We start from the raw sequence: 18,127 nt of genomic DNA on the forward strand, positions 1-18,127 counted from the left end.
CTTTCGACAGGTTTTCTTTTTCAACATTGTCACAGCAGAAAGCATCTTATGAATCAAGTGATCTTTTTGTGCTCATTGCAACTTTATAAATCTGAAAACATATTTTAATGAGGCTCTGCTGCTTCTGATCACAGCATCCTAGCTAACGTACTGTTCTCCCAATATCTATCCCCTTCCATTAACAGAAAAATTAAAACATTTATTTTAATGAACTGATAATAATAAAAAATTGGACATGTTCTTAAGTCTTTGGAACTCTTAACATTTATATATTTAAGATTTAGGTTAAAATGAAGTTTCTATCCAATTGCCTACATATCATCAGCTATGGAAAAATATAGGGACATTTACCGTAATAAAACTCACTAATTAGGACCGTTTTGAAACCACATTTGATCTTTTTTCTGTATAATGAATCTAATCAGGTACACTGTGGTATGGCACATCTGTAAAATGCTGCAAAAAGTCAAAGAAAAGTAAAATATTCCAATTAAAAACTGGCAATAGTCATTTTTTGTGCTGCAGATGGAATACAATGAATTTCTATAAGGGCATATTAAGTAGTCATGGTCAATGGTTTGAAGTTCTCATAAAATAGGATAAATACAGAAAGATAAGTAATTGTTTTTTTATTATTAAGTTTAATTTAAAAAATGTAAAACAGCATAATTGTTTAAATATAAGCTTGTGTGTAATTGATATATTTAATATTAAGTGAAGGTGTTTTTCAGCCATGGACATGTATTTCAAGTCAATAGACTATAGATGTCTGACAGAAAAGTGACCTATCTATGAGAACCCCACCTTCTATGGAGAAGAAGGTCTGTTTTGTAACATCCATGACTTGCATTGAGGAAAACACATATATACATGACCAACTCTTCATTCAATCCTCTTTCCCTTCCTCTTGATACGTTGGGACCCTGTCCCTATTTTCCCGATAAGGGTTAAAAAATGTGGTACTACCACCTACTAGTCATACAATGGTGTGAAAAAGTGATTGCCTCTGTCCTGATTTCTTATTCTTTTGCATGTTTGTCACACTTAAATGTTTCAGATCACAAAACAAACCCATGTATACCTTGAACACCAAGCCTATTCCCTCTTCCACCACGACATCTCTTTTTCCCACTCATTTTAGATAGTGTGGTAGGAGCACGCTATTAGCAAAACAAAATTAGATTTTTCCTCTGCAACAGCTCTGCACCCACCTGAATTTCAGCGGCACTAAATGACCAGGTAAGATATGGCTTGCTGTATAATGTTACTAACAGAAGAAACTATTTTTTTAGTGTGGATGAGGCCGATATAACATACGAGATATTCTCCAAACTATTTCAAACTGAGATGTCCCCTGCTCTATAACATTAGTAACCGAACAAAGTATTTTTTTAGTGTGGATGAGGCCTGTATAACATACAAGATATTTCAAACTGAGATGTCCCCTGCTGTATCACATTAGGAACAGAAGAAAGTATTTTTTTTACTATAGATAAGGCCTGTATAACATACGAGATTTTCTCTAAACTATTTCAAACTCAGATCTAGCCTGCTGTATCATGTTAGGAACAACAAAAAATAGATTTTTTTTACTCTGCATAAGCTCTGCACACAGCTGAATTTCACCACCATTAAAGGACTAGGTAGCTAGAAGCAGAGTGTAACACGTTTGCGACAGAAAAAAATATTGTTTGGCCTCTGCCTAACAAGAGAAAAAATATATTGTTTTACTCTGAAAACAGTCGAACTTCAACGACTTGAAATTAGTAGGTGGCTTTTAGCAGACTGTATCACATTTGTGACACAAAAAAATATTTTGGTGGACTCTGAAAACAACTGAAGTTCACCGCCACTAACGTAGTAGCTGGCTTACAGCAGAGTGTATCACGCTTGTCACACAAAAAATATTTTTTGGACTCTGGCTAGCAAGAGAAAAAATCAATTTTTTTTACTGTGGATACAGCTGATTTTCACCCACCAAAAAATGACAAAGTGGGCTGCTATAGCTTGCACTATCGCATTAGCAAATGGAAAAAAAAAAGTTTTTGTGCTCTGCAGAGTCTGCATACAGCTCAGTTTCAACCCCACAAAATCAAAAGGTTGGCAGCCAGGGTTTGCTTACTTGCTTTATCACATTAGCGAGTGAAAAAATAGATTGAAGGCATACTCGTGCATGGAGCACAATACAAGCAGTTCACAACACAGTTCTATGGCATGGGCCCTGCTGTTTCTGTCAGAATCTCAGTAATAGCACAAGAAAAAAAAATGTTCTGCAACATCGATTTCACAGGTACACAGCATAGGACTTATCTACGCTATCTGACTTCCACACATCTATCTAAAATCTCTAAGTACACAGGAGCACACTCAGCAGGAGCATCTGGCTGCAGTGACATGCATAAAATGGCACTGAGGGAACATGGCCGCTCTTTATATAGAGAGGACATTTGATTTCAGCAGCCAATGACAGAAGCTCTTGTGTCTGGACAGTGTGGGTGCTTCCTGCGCTCTGATTGGCTAGGCGCTCTTTCCTCACTTAAAGTTACAGGAAAAAAAAAAGATTACAAGCGCGCCGCTCCTCCGACCTCTTCTGAGCTCTCACAAGCCCCTCCACTCATCTAACACGTCCCCCCACTCATCATAAACAGGCACTATGCTAGCCAAACTGTTCAAAACGCTGTAGTTGCCACGCAATCACATTCCCGCACTTCCTTGCCGAACGTTGCCAATTTTCCCGAATTTAAGAAATGATTTATATTTTAATGAAACGATTAATGTACACAGCCCTCTAATTTTATTTATAAACCAACAAACTCAAAAATGAGAATTTATAGGTCCGTCTTGCCTGTTAAAGCATTAAGTAGATTTAGACAGGGAAATTTAGGTGAACAAGAAATTATCTATGGGCTCTATACTCACCATGTACTTTCTATAGTCTATATATGGCTGTCAGAGAAGAGACAGCAAATGCTGATGGAAGTCAAATGAGCACTGCAAATTGTTGCCAGATTTTTAGTGAACAACCGGGGTCTCAGCCCGTCTAACCTTTCACTTGAATTTACATTTGTTTTTGCACCCTGCAAAAATCCTGCTTAGGGTATGTGCACATAGGGTTTTCTGGGGACGTTTTTGGAGCGGGTCCACTTAAAAAAAACGAAATCGCTTCCAAACTTCTTGAAAAATTCTTTCTATTCATTTCTATTGTAAAATCACTTTACTGTTCATATGTTTAGTCTTTTATTATTATCTTTTTCTTCTTCAGGTTTTGCAAAACACCTAGTGAAAACATATTGCTCCAGGTGGAATTCACACCAAATTAATCACTGTACAATCAGAAGACTGCAAAAAAAAATGCTTTAAGAAAAAAAATCTCTTCCAAAATGCTTCAAACACTTTTCAAAGCCACTTCAGAAAACTAAAATTTCCTCCAAAAATTCCCCATAAATGAAGGGGCTTTTTTGTACATACACAGTAAGTGTCAGTAAGACAGTCAAAACAGAAATATGGAATAAGATCAAAAAATTATAGAACGTTTTCAAATTATCCACCTTAAGCTCATGAAGAAAGCATTTTAAAGTAACAGCAAAAGTAGCTTAATAATAGCTGGATGTAAGTATTACATCATCTTGATTATTCTGGCTGACAGAATATAAATCAGGTTGTTTTCTCCCACTTGTCTGTTCAATTACTTCATCCTTTTCCATGAATTTTCAAATAAAGCACAAATAGAAAATAATGATCAGTCAATAGCAGTTCACTGAAAAATGTAAAATCTCCTCAATCTCTTGGAAAATGAGTAGGGAAAAACAAGTCAAAGAAGGTCATTGCAAGACAGCTTTTTATTTAGAAACAAACCAAATTGATGAAGTATAAAAGAAAAAGAAAATTCAGACAAAAAAACACTATTCTTTACATTGCATATTCACTCGCAATTTTATACGTGGAATTAATGAATATCTTTTGGGCAGGGGAGAAAATACCATTAGTGCAACCTGTGGAGATTCACAATGACCCAATAGGTTAGGGGGCCCACTGTCATCTTTAGGCTAGGGTTACACAGTGACAAAGAAAATCAAAGAGCAGGTTTGCATTGTGACATCACATCTAATGATTTCCTTTGGTGTCACACTTCAACCTACAACTTACAACCATCTGCAACTTCAGAGTTGCAAAGGTTGCCAAGTGTGTTGAATGTTATGTCACAAGGGTCACAAGTCACACGTGACTCACTTACCAAAGACTCCAATGAACGTCACATGTGACTCCGATTTGCATGGGATTTTGCCATTTTTTTGCAGCAAATAAATTAGACATGCTGCAGCAAGTCTCAGACAAGTTGCATAGATGTGTGACTTGTCTGAGAATTGCTGTTGTGCAACAATAAAGGTGATTGTTTGAGGTGTCAATTTGCCAGCTTTCCTGAATTTTTTCCCAAAAATTACAACACTCTAAAGCCCCTAATAGCAATGAAAATAGGTGTATAATACTCAGAAGTCTCATAGGACTCTTTTAAACCTCTTTTCAGCACAGATTTATTTATGTTCAAGTAACCTCATCCTATCTTTCTAGGTGAAAACATATGCTAACTGGTGGTAATTGTAAATAACAGGCTATTTAACAACAAATTGCAGTATCAAACTTGTTAAGCTACCTAAAGTTTAGATACAGTCCACAAATTATCCATTTGCCAGGGCTTACTGGTATTAATACACAGATGATGAAAATGGAAAATGCTGTGGCTATTTTCATTTAGGGAGCAAAAAACAGATGGTCAGCATTTTTGAAAGTGGAAAAATGTTGATTTTTCAACTGGGAGTGAAAAAAATTATACCTTTTTTGCTATTCTCAAAGCTAGTGAACAATTACAAAGTCTTTTTATCAAGCATTTCAAAAAGGAACCCCTTTTTTAGGGAGGTGGAACAGGCTAGTGGTTTTCAAAGTGTTGAAGCCATGACATGTTGCAAACAAGTCTTTAAAAAAATAGCCCTAATTTGTAAGCTATTGTCACTGGTGTGTCAGGTGTAACAGACAGTCATCCTGGATCCAGCTGTAGAAGGTCATTGCACTTGGCTCTGCAGGCACCTTCTTGATCTTCTCTTTTCTGTAGTGTAGTGATATCCTTCTCCCTCTAGGACCTAGTAGTGACCTCCACCTTCTGCTGCTAATTGACACACCCTTGCTAGATGTTTAAATTCCTTCAGTCTCTCTAGAAACCACCTTTAGCAGCACCTTTTAGAGATTTAATAAAAGTTATATTTTAAGAGATTCCTCTTGGCTGATATATAATGCACAGTAAAGAATCAGAATGAAGCAGACAATGAGAGATCCAGCAATATAGGGCCAGCAAAGGCAGGCCCGGCAGCAGAAGTAGAGTCTAGCACTATAAAACACAATGGCCAAGCAGCGAGGAAATGTGCAACTGTGCGGTGGAAGTGACAGCAGCATAAGTCACAGGTTAAAAAATTAGAATTAAGCTCTATAAAACAAGTTGGCCAAGCTGCCAGGAATTATGCAGCTGTGCAGTGGCAGTGACAGCAGCCAGGGTCGGCGTTAGCACCCGTCGCACCCGGGCAAGTGCCGGGGCCCTGAGCAGGCGGGGGGCCCACTCACGGTCGGGCAACCCGCCAGGCTATGGGCAGAGGAGAGTGGTGCCAGTGCCCGGCCTTCTCCCCCGCTTGCTCAGGGAAAGGGACATCCTGCATGGGGCATTATATGTGGGGAAAGAGACATCCTGCATGTGGCATTATATGGGGGTGGAACAAGTGACATCCAGCATGGGGCATTATATGGGGGGGACAAGTGACATCCTGCATGGGGCATTATATGGGGGGGCATCCTGCATGGGGCATTATATGGGGGGGGGACATCCTGCATGGGGCATTATATGGGGGGGAGAAATGACATCCTGCATGGGGCATTATATGAGGGGTGACATCCTGCATGGGGCATTAAATGGGGGGAAGGAAAATCCTGCATGGGGCATTATATGGGGGGAAGGGACATCCTGCATAGGGCATTATATGGGGGGTGACATCCTGCATGGGGCATTATATGGGGGAGTGACATCCTGCATGGGGCATTATATGGGGGGAACAAGTGACATCCTGCATGGGGCATTATATGGGGGGGAACAAGTGACATCCTGAATGGGGCATTATATGGGGGGAGGGACATCCTGCATGGGGCATTATATGGGGGGAGAAGTGACATCCTGCATGGGGCATTATATGGGGGAAGTGACATTCTGCATGGGGCATTATATGGGGGGTGACATCCTGCATGGGGCATTATATGGGGGGAGAAGTGATATCCTGCATGGGGCATTATATGGGGGGTGACATCCTGCATGGGTCATTATAAGCGGGGAACAGCCTGCATGTGGCATTATAAGGGGGGAACAGCCTACATAGGGCATTATGTGGGGGGAACAGCATTATATGGGGGCCAGTATCCTGTATGGAGCGTTATAAGGGGACCAGTATCCTCTACAGAGCGTTATATGGGGGCCAGTATCCTGTACAGAGCGTTTTATGGGGACCAGTTTTCTGTATGGAGCGTTATATGGGGGCCAGTATTCTTTATGGAGCATTATATGGGGCCCAGTATTCCGTATGGTACGTTATATGGGGGCCAGTATTCCGTATGGAGCATTTTATGGGGGCCAGTATTCTGTATGTAGCATTTTATGGGGGCCAGTATACTGTGTGGAGCGATTTGCATACGCCACAGGTTAGACAATTAGGGTGAAACAGGCAAAAAGATGTCTGGCAATGTGCAGCCAGCAGCAGAAGCTCCAGCAGCTGCAGTACTAAAATATAAACGGCATGATGGATGGAGAGTTTCTACCCGGCTGAGAATGGGCCATCTGCATTAGTGGCAGCCAAGTATGCAGTAGAATAAAGACAATGTACAGTCAGGCAGACAAACGGTATGATTGATTTCATCATTGGCGTCATGAAAGATCCATGCTTGATTCATTTTAATAAATGTAACAGCAGGTAGCCTGGTCCACTTGGGTATGGCAAAGCCACTGGCCATGCTAAATACCATGTCTGACATTATAATGGAGGCTAAACATGACAGTAAATGGATTTCAAACTGGACCAGTTCTTGCCACTGGTGCTATATATGCTGACCCAGAAGTCCATGGGATCAGAGCTCAGGGTATTTGCCTGATAAAAGACATAGTTTAGGTATTACTGAACCTGACAATTCAGCCAGTATATTTTTGTTTGCTTAAGTGTGTCAACTTGTCAGAATGTTAAATTAAATATCTAGCCCATCATGTCAATATTATTGTAGCTGTTGCTGGTGGGGAAGTGTTGGGTCTGCAGGGATCACAGAGGGATCTGCAGGTTAGTCATGCAGTCGGCAGGTGTCCACTCAGGGAAAGCTTCACACAGCAGGTAATATAACTTATCCTGATAATAAACCAATTTGGACTGGCTTTTGAGAGACGGAAAAAAATTCTCTCAATTGGCTTTTCTAACGAAGGGTCTAAAAGCATGGCTGTCTGATAGTTATAACGTTGCTTGATGGTAACAATTCGCCTAACACCCAATAAGCTGTTCAGCAAACAGCTAGCCATGCTCACCAACACAGCCTAGAGCCCGATGGTTCATTTTAATTACCCCTACTCCTCTGTGATGGTTAGTTGTCAAGGCCAGCGTCATCTCTTTCATTCTGACTGTCAGCCTCATCCCCAGCCTGTGTTAACTCTATGTCACTCTCCACATACACCTGCTGCTGTACCTTCTCCTTTTCATCCTCCTCTTACTCCAAATCCTGCAGCCTGTGCCATGGACTTTAAGGGTCCCCAACAAACAAAAAGCAGCAATGAACATGTACAAGATGCTGTTCTTTCTCCATCTCTTGCATTCTGATGACTGTTTTCTTCGAGAATAATTACAGGGAGGACATTGCTGATTCCACATTTGTCACTACTAAAAAATTGTATCATCTCTTCAAAGGGCTTCAGTAGGTGAAAATCATCTTCCAATCAGCGATCTCAAAGTAACCCATACTCCAGTTTCACTGCTGTATGACATAGTCCATCACTGCTTTAGACTGCCCATACAGAAGTTCCAGCATATGCAGCATCGAATTCCAGCAGGTTGTCATGTAGCAAATCAGGTGTTGCTCTTGAAGAGCATTCTATTTTAGTCAGGAGAGGATTCTTTTCCATGTTCACACGTTCAGTATTTGGTTAGTATTTTACATCAGTATTTGTAAGCCAAAACCAGGAGTGGATCAATCAGTTTTCAGGACTCCTTGTTTTGCTTTATGCTCAAAATAGCTCTAAATAATATTGGCTGTATGATTGGGGTAGTTATCCTACTGGAGAATTCATTTGGAGCCAATCAGACATCATGCTGATGGTGCTACATTGTGGCTAAGTACTTGCCCAAACTCTTAGCACTGAGGAATCAAAGAAATGGGCAATGTTGAGAACTACACTGCTCAAAAGAATAAAGGGAACACTTAAACAGCAGAATATAACTCCAAGTAAATCAAACTTCTATGAAATCAAACTGTCCACTTAGGAAGCAACACTGATTGACAATCAATTTCACATGCTGTTGTGCAAATGGAATAGACAATAGATGGAAATTATTGGCAATTATCAAGACACACTCAATAAAGGAGTGGTTCTGCAGGTGGGGACCACAGAACACATCTCAGTACCAATGCTTTCTGGCTGATGTTTTGGTCACTTTTGAATGTTAGTTGTGCTTTCACACTCGTGGTAGCATGAGACGGACTCTACAACCCACAGATGTGTCTGCACAAACGGTTAGAAACCAACTCCATGAGGGTGGTATGAGGGCCCGACATCCGCAGATGGGGGTTGTGCTCACAGCCCAACACCGTGCAGGACGCTTGACATTTGCCACAGAATTGGATTGGCAAAGTCGCCACTGGCGCCCTGTGCTCTTCACAGATGAAAGCAGGTTCACACTGAGCACATGTGACAGACGTGACAGAGTCTGGAGACGGTATGGAGAGCGATCTGCTGCCTGCAACATCCTTCAGCATGACCAGTTTGGCAGTGGGTCAGTAATAGTGTGGGGTGGCATTTCTTTGGAGTGCCGCACAGCCCTCCATATGCTCGCCAGAGGTAGCCTGACTGCCATTAGGTACCGAGATGAGATCCTCAGACCCCTTGTGAGACCATATGCTGGTGCAGTTATCCCTGGGTTCCTCCTAAAGCAGGACAATGCCAGACCTCATGTGGCTGGAGTGTGTCAGCAGTTCCTGCAAGATGAAGGCATTGAAGCTATGGATTGACCCGCCTGTGCCCCAGACCTGAATCCGATTGAGCACATCTGGGACATCATGTCTCGCTCCATCAGCCAACTTAACGTTGCACCAAAAACTGTCCAGGAGTTGGCGGATGCTTTAGTCCAGGTCTGGGAGGAGATCCCACAGGAGACAATCCACAACCTCATCAAGAGCATGTCCAGGTGTTGTAGGGAGGTCATACAGGCACGTGGAGGCCACACACAATACTGAGCCTCATTTTGACTTGTTTTAAGGACATTACATCAAAGTTGGATCAGCCTGTAGTGTGTTTTTCACTTTAATTTTGGGGGTGACTCCAAATCCAGGCCTCCATTGGTTAATAAATTTGATTTCCATTGATGATTTTTGCGTGATTTTGTTGTCAGCACATTCAACTTTGAACAAAACAAAGTTTTCAATGAGAATATTTCATTCATTCAGATCTAGGATGTGTTATTTGAGTGTTACCTTTATTTTTTTGAGCACTGTATAAACGCAATGGTCGGCTAAGGTAACTTAGTGTAGCAGATGAAATACACAAAATTCAAAATTTGAACATATCCAGAAGTGCCATCAGCTCAGAGATGAAAACAACTAGTGGGATCCATGTACACCCATGAGACCCCAGTCTGTTCAGAAGTAGTCTTCTTGAAAGAATTAAGGCCAAACACCATATTTTTTACATGGAAGCATGGTCAACTGACTCAACAAAAACATAGGAACAAGGGTGCAGAAATAATTAGCTGCAACAGAAAATAGTTTGCTCACCAAAGGGCTGGAGAATGGTACAATAATGAATGTCTGCAGGCGACAATGAAGCATAGTGGTGGTTCCTTACAAGTTTGAGGCTTCCTTTCAGCAAACGGAGTTGGAGATTTGGTCAAGATTAATGGTATCCTCAATGCTGAGAAATATAGGCAGATACTTATCCATCATGCACTACAATCAGGAAAGCTTATGATTGGCTCCAAAGTTATTCTGCATCAGGACATCCAAATATGCAGCCAATGTCATTAAGAACAACCTTCAGCATAAAGAAGAACAAGGAGAATGTCATGATATGGCCCCAACAGATCCCTGACCTCAGCATCATCGAGTCTGTTTGGGGTTACGTATAGAGACAGAAGGATTTGCGCAAGCCTACATCCACAGAAGATCTGTGGTTAGTTCTCCAAGATGTTTGGAACAACCTACGTGTTGACTTCCTCTAAAAATTCTATTTAAGTGTACTTAGAAAAATGTATGCTTGATGCTGTTTTGAAGGCAAAGGGTGGATGGTCACACCAAATAATAATTTGATTTAAATGTCATTTTTGCTCATTCACTTTACATTTTGTTAATTGATAAAAATAAAGTACTAACACTTCTGTTAAAATAAAGCAGCCATTTTAGGGTGATTTTAGGATAGTGACACTGTCAGAGGCCACAGCTCAGCAATAGAGATAGGAAGGGAACGCCTAAAACATTAGACAAATACTCCAGACAGTAATATGTTGTATAACTGCAACACTGAATAGCAATGTAGTAGTTTGTGAATAATACAAATATTCAATTAATAGAGAGAGAGAAATGAGAGATGCTAGCATCAGTGCCAGTGTAATTGATCAGTGATCTAGTGCATGTGGCATCTGTACTCTTGCATTCTAATTACAATTACACATTTTTTTCTTTATTCTTAATGCACTAAAATGCAGAAACAAGACAGAACAATATTTTTTACAGAAGAAAAAAATCTGAAATCAGTATCAGATGGGGGAGCTTGGTTGTCACAAGCAACTGTACTGATTTTTTCCTTTTCTTGTGCATTTTTTTGTGGAGGGAAGAGTAATTCTTGTTTCGTTTTTTAAAAGCAAAATAACATTCCCTAAAACCTAGACATTTATCTGCAACTTTCTAACTCACAAAGTCTGCATGTCACAAGCAATTTTTATCTTTTGCATCATTGCAGCGTCCTGTTTTAGGTGCTGGCTTTTTGGTAATGTACCTAACTAGCATTTGTTATTTTGTCTTTGAAAATGGGATGTAATAATTAAGGAAATACAAAAACAATTATCCAAAAATGTAGACTTTTACAGGCATAATCCAAGATTCACAATTTTTTTCAGAAAGCACAATAAATGCATTGTTATTTCTAATATACAGACTAAGCCCTTTATAAAGCTTCTTTCTTGAACATTTTTGTCTTTATTCATTTCTGTTAGCCCTTTTGCATTCAACTTCACATAACGAATGAATGGGTGGAACTACTATTCTTATCTGCTAAAACTACATTTCCCAGCAGCACTTCTCCTTAGTACTGCTGACTCCTCCCCTCCTGACATGGGCTCCTGACTAGCCCCACTCTGAGTTATTATCAAGCTAATCAAAGAATAGAATCCACCGTATGCTTTTATGCACTGCTCCTCTACAGTTACCTACCTGGCTAATACTATCTTCTGCCATCTACAGCAGTATAGCTGCCTACAGTATGTAGTTTTACATCATGGTTAACTAGTTTAAGCAGATCTCAACTCTCCTGCATTCTAATATACTTGACAGTGGCAAAGGAGACTGGCGCCAGTGGTGATTGTGCCTCTGCTGCTACCAAAGTTTTTAATATCAGTGGTACCAGTGCTGCTACCCTCTGTCACATGCTTCAATACAGCAGCATTTGCAGTTTCACATTACTGGTCTCTCAGCAGCAGGAAAAACCCACAGCTGAACTAATCTAAGACCCTCTACACAGAGCAGTATAACTATCCTTTTAGCCCCCTGTATGCAACTCCACCCTGCAGTATATCGCAATCAGCCCCCTCTATATAGCCTCATCCTGCAGTATATCTCTTATCTCAGCTCACTCACTCACACAGCCCTAACCTGCAGTATTTCACTCTTCTCAGCCCCTGTATATAGTCCCATTCTGCAAAACATTGCTCCTTTCAGGAACCAGCAATGACATCACTGGTTACTGCTATGAGTTTTTTCCCTGTAATAAAGGAGGCTCTGCCCCTTTTCATGATATCATCCCTCACAGAGGAAGCTCCATTATAGACACAACCAAGAGCATAGCAATGTTGGTAGGAAGCCAGCCGAGAGAGTCTTCACTGATAGAGGATTGACCATGCGGGCTAGAACTAGTACAACATGGTTCCAATGGCAATGAGGGTGATATATTCAAAGCTGAACAGATGTAAAAATGAAGAACAAGAGCATTATATTATTATAAGACTACATTAGGGGAATAACCCTTTAACTATACATGTTTGTTTTTGCTCACCTATTTTAATAATCCAATTTGACAACTATACACACCACAACTATATTGTGGTCTGCTGCTACAATTTGTTTTCTTGTTTTCTGTATGGGTTCCGACTTACGTACAGTTGTTGTTTAGCAATCGTTGAATATTTAGGGTGTAAAAGAATGTCAAAAGTTAATTATATTGTTGTACAAAATGTATGGTAAAAATAAATGGTGGCAATAGCAACTGACGGCATATTGTAGAATTAAAAAAAACATGCTACAGCTAAGAATGTGGGAGCCAGTGGTAGCAGTAGAATAACCACCACCACTGCTGACACCAGTCTCCTTTGCCATTGGCAAGCATATTAGTGAGGAGGAATCAGATGCTATTATGGAATATATGGCACGTCACTCATCTCTGTCACAGCAGGAAGATGTTACCTCTTACAGCAACACTGACAGCTACAGTCAGTGTCCTGTACAGAAAGATATGTTTGTTCACAAATGACTAAGATGGAAAATTTATGGACTGTTTTTTAATTTTAAAAACGTGAAAATTCTGTAAATGTACTGTGCTAATAAATATAGACTGTTGGTTATTATCGTGTTACCATACGTTTCAATGGTTAGGTCAATTTTACAATACTACAGGTGTCTTTGCACAAAAGAACTTTAAAGGCATTGGATACAGTTATAGGAGACCTCAGAATGGTATACACATCTTTTCAGGACAATTGGAGTACATGTTGTTTGAGGCAAATGTATTCACCATGAATCAAATAAAAAAAAAAAAAATAGCAAATTTGAATTGCAAAAGATTCAACCATCTCTGATAGTTATTATAAAAACTCTACTACAAATCTACTGCAAATCCACAAGAGTTATATTCAGATGTGTTGTGGATTTTGCTTTAGATTGGCAACCCACTTCATTCTATGCATTGTGAAGAGTAAAGTAGATTTCTTCACAGATTCTATGCTGAATTTTCATGCAGCCTATGAATGAAATTTGGTAAGCTCTCAACTACTTTGCTGTACTAAAATATGATGCAGAAAACAACAAGCAGAAAATCACCAGTATTCCCTCCACCAAGGTTGCCAACTTGACTTTTTACTTTTTCCAGACAGCTTATAAAAAAGTTACTGACAGCCAATATTTTTATGAACACACTGGAAAAGCATAATAAATCATTATGATAAGTGATACATGTCTACAGCCCATAATTCTGGTACGAAGACATCAGTTCCAGTCACTGTAAAATGTAAAATGATGATAATTACAGTCAAAGTAATCAGTACAAGTTTCTACAGCTTCAAAACAATCTTACATTTTTTTTTACAGACAGGGACAAAAAGTGCCCAATTTTTACAACAACCCAGCCCTCCACATGTTGACATACTAGGATTGTCAACTTTATCTTTTATTTTTCCTCGTAGACAGCCGCAATTGTTTTACAGACACATTGAAAAGCTATAATAAATCTTTAAAATCATAAGTGATGCACATCTACAGGTTAGAAGACAGATATGAACACATTTCCAATGTTAATTACTGTGAGCTGTAAAATAATGATAGCTACAATAGTAACACACGCTCCTCTAGCTTTCAAAAAAAAATATTTTTTTAAGGACAGTTTTAAAATTTGCCGCTTTTCTGTGGACTGTCCAGGAATTTCTGAATAATTGTCCACACTGGAACATCCTGTTAAACAGATTTTTACTGAATAGAAAGATAAATATCCCTGATCTCACCATTTCATCCTCTATCATATGCTGTCCACATGTAAGAACTTCACAGCATAAAGGCCAGAAAGATCAACTATAAAAAGAAAGAAAGGCTATAATATCATGTGCCACATCTAAGTTATCCTGTAATCCCCATCTGAGCAATATTTCCAGAAGCATCATTTGTGAGGGGTCAACCAAACTATTGCTTTACTCCAACTTAAAATGTCTCTTTTACACTCCCCAACAATGAAATTGCAACAGAAAGAAGGAAACATTTTGTAATTATAGAGATGTCAGTCAGTATCAATGGACATGTCATGCAAATGTTGACCAAATGGAAACAACATTTTTAAAATATCTTGATTTATTTTGTATTGAGTATGATTGCCACACACAGAAATACACGTACTAAAACACATACATTTAGGCCATGCAGGTTTGTCACAGTAAATAGAGCAACATGTGTCCCTGGTGTTGTATTAAAAAAATGACTCTTGGGATACTTTTCAGAAATGACTGTACCACTACTTCCACTACCAAAGGATTGTAACTAGTGTTGAGCGATACCTTCCGATATCAGGAAATATCGGATCGGATTGGATCGGGCCGATACCCAAAAAGTATCGGATATCGCCGATTCCGATACCGGAAACCAATGCAAGTCAATGGGACACAAATATTGGAATGAAAATAAACCCTTTATTTCCTTGTAGGTTATTTCTACATGAAGGAAAACAACTAACAATAATGTAGAATGTATTGGGGGAGGTGGTTGCCCAAATCGATGGGAACAGTGCTCACAGTGAAACATGGAAAGCCGGCAATTCATCAGCGGCATACACCGGTACCCGACAATTTATAACAGAAAGAATAGAGCTTCACACATAGATTATATAGATAGAAACATGTCAGTCACATATATAATAAGTACAGTGACAGTGTTGCTTACTGTACTTGTCATTTAGTGTAAAGGATTTATTAAAAAAAATATTAGTGTTTTCATGCACCGTCTCTTTAAAAAAGCCGGCCGGCAATTCAGCAGCGGTACCTGACAATTTAGAATAGAAAGAATAGAGAATCACACATAGATTAGATAGATAGAAACATGTCAGTCACATATATATGAAGTACAGTGACAGTGTTGCTTACTGTACTTGTCATTTAGTGTAAAGGATTTATTTAAAAAAATATTAGTGTTTTCATGCACCGTCTCTTTAAAAAAGCCGGCCGGCAATTCAGCAGCGGTACCCGACAATTTAGAATAGAAAGAATAGAGAATCACACATAGATTAGATAGATAGAAACATGTCAGTCACATATATATGAAGTACAGTGACAGTGTTGCTTACTGTACTTGTCATTTAGTGTAAAGGATTTATTTAAAAAATTATTAGTGTTTTCATGCACCGTCTCTTTAAAAAAGCTGTCCGGCAATTCAGCAGCGGTACCCGACAATTTATAACAGAAAGAATAGAGCATCACACATAGATTAGATAGATAGAAACATGTCAGTCACATATATAAGAAGTACAGTGACAGTGTTGATTACTGTACTTGTCATTTAGTGTTAAAATAAAGGATTTATTAAAAAAAAAATTGGCGTGGGGTTCCCCCTAATTTTAGTCTCTAGCGGAGGTTAAGCAGACGACTGGGGCAAATGTTTGAAGCCTGGGAAGGGGGTAATACCCACGGAGCTTCCCAGGCTACTAATATCAGCCCCCAGCTGAATACCTAGCCTTTACTAGCTATTAAAATGGGGGACCCCCCCAAAAAAAATGACGTGGGGTCCCCCCTATTTTAATAGCTAGCAAAGGCTAGGCTGACAGCTGGGGGCTGATATTAATAGCCCAGGAAGGGTGCCATGAATATTGGCCCCCTCCCAGGCTAGAAACACCAGCCGTCAGCCGCCCCAGAAATGGCGCATCCATAGGATACACCCAGAAAAAAATAATTTATTTGAAATAAAACACACCATTTTATTTAATTCTTAGTTTACTAAAAAAAAATAGTTACCTGTCCACGTTCCTGCGCTGATCTCCCATGCACAGCTGTCACATCTGGAGATGGTGACAGCTGTGCATGGCTGGTGTAAGCTCAAGCTGCCGGGAACACGTCCGCTCCCGGCAGCGGGAGCCACTGACTGAGGTCACCGGAGTGCATTCAGGCAGCGCAGCTCCGGAGACCTCCTTTACGGCACTGCTGTACCGTGGGAATTTCTCACGATTCAGCAGGGCCGCAAAGGAGCTAACCGGAGCAGCGCTGCCTGAACTCCGGCGAACCCGCTTATGCAGTGACGGGGGTCCTTTACCGCCCCGTCATTCTAGTGGCGGCAGCGGTTCAGAGCGGTCACATTCTATGTGGCTGCTCTAAACTGGAGATCTTCGTGGGACACTCGTGGACTACTACGGAGGGGTAAGGATAAGGTTGTCGTTTATTATTTTATATTTTATTACAGGAGATAAATGGCTTCGGGGAATTAGGTGTTTAGGTGAGTATAGGTGTAGTTTTTTATTTTTTACTTTATTTTAGGCGGCGATCGGCGGGGACAGGTAATGTATGAAATAATTTATTGTAGGTAACCACTGGCCACCAATGACATGTATTTAAAATTTATTGGGGACACAGTAGGGCAATTTAAATAGCAGGATCAGGCTGATGGGAACTACTGCTCCCATCGAGCTGATCCTGCTGGCACGAGTGGACGGGGGACAGACATAGGCCGATGGGAGTAGTAGTGTCACATCGGCCTATGTCTGCCTGCACGCACACACACCCCAGACATCGCATAGACACCGCGCACACCCGCACACACTCGCAGACATCGCACAGACACCGCGCACACACCCGCAGACATCGCACACACACCACGCACACACCAATCATGACGGGCTGATGGTCTGGGAGGTGTGGCTGACCTGTGCGACCGTGGGAAAGTTCATGTGAGTTCATGCAATGCAGTCAAGCATGAACTCACATGAACCCTCTGAGGGCACCGCGGCTACTTCAAATGAACAGCTGATCGGCATCACCTGATACCTCAGCTGTTCATTTGAAATAACCGGCGGGAAAGCGCAGCACAGAACGGGAAAGCCGGCGGTGAAGTCTTTTCACTGCCGGCTTCCCTGCCCGGGTCCTTCGCTCCCCGCTCCTTGGGGCTGTGCTCCCCGCCCGGTCCTAACTTATGATCGGGATGGGAGGTGGCGAGGGGAGCAGAGGATCGGGGTGGGAGGCTGCGGGGAAGCAGTATGGGGCTGTGTGATTGTTTAAAAGCCGGCAGCTTTTTACCACCCGCCGGCTTTTAAACAATCAGGAGAATTCTCTCACGCTGGGATGGCATTCTGATGACAGGCTGGATCGCAGCTGAGCGCTGCCATCCAGCTTGTCATCCTTCAGAGACACTGCAGAGCGCAGGCATTATGGGAACTTCCGATTCCGGTATTCGATATTGTAAAAGTATCGGAATTAAGTATCGGAATTCCGATACCGCGAATATCGGCCGATACCCGATATTTCAGTATCGGAATGCTCAACACTAATTGTAACACTAAGCTGGTAGTGTACCTGCAATAAAAACCAGAGGTGTCCAGCTACTGTGCATTATGCGCCTCCATACCATAATCCCGTGAGTAGGACCGTGATGTTCCATCATGAAGGCATCTTCAAGACATTGCTCGCGGAGGTTAGAACGTAGCAATGGAGGATGGAATGGAGGTCTATCTCTTTCAGCGATGAGTTTTCTTTTGGATGCAATGATAGTCGGAGATTGGTCTGTAGACCATGTGGGCACCACGTTGAAGAGGCCTTCACAAGGGAATGTCACACCAGTCCTACAGCTCCTTATTTCTTGCTACAATACATTCATAGCACAGAGATTTCCTGACTCTGCTTTAAACAAC

This window comes from Phyllobates terribilis, unplaced genomic scaffold (genome assembly GCF_046119375.1).
Source record: "Phyllobates terribilis strain yellow unplaced genomic scaffold, ASM4611937v1 Scaffold_4__5_contigs__length_816908805, whole genome shotgun sequence".
Taxonomy (NCBI): Eukaryota; Metazoa; Chordata; class Amphibia; order Anura; family Dendrobatidae; genus Phyllobates; species Phyllobates terribilis.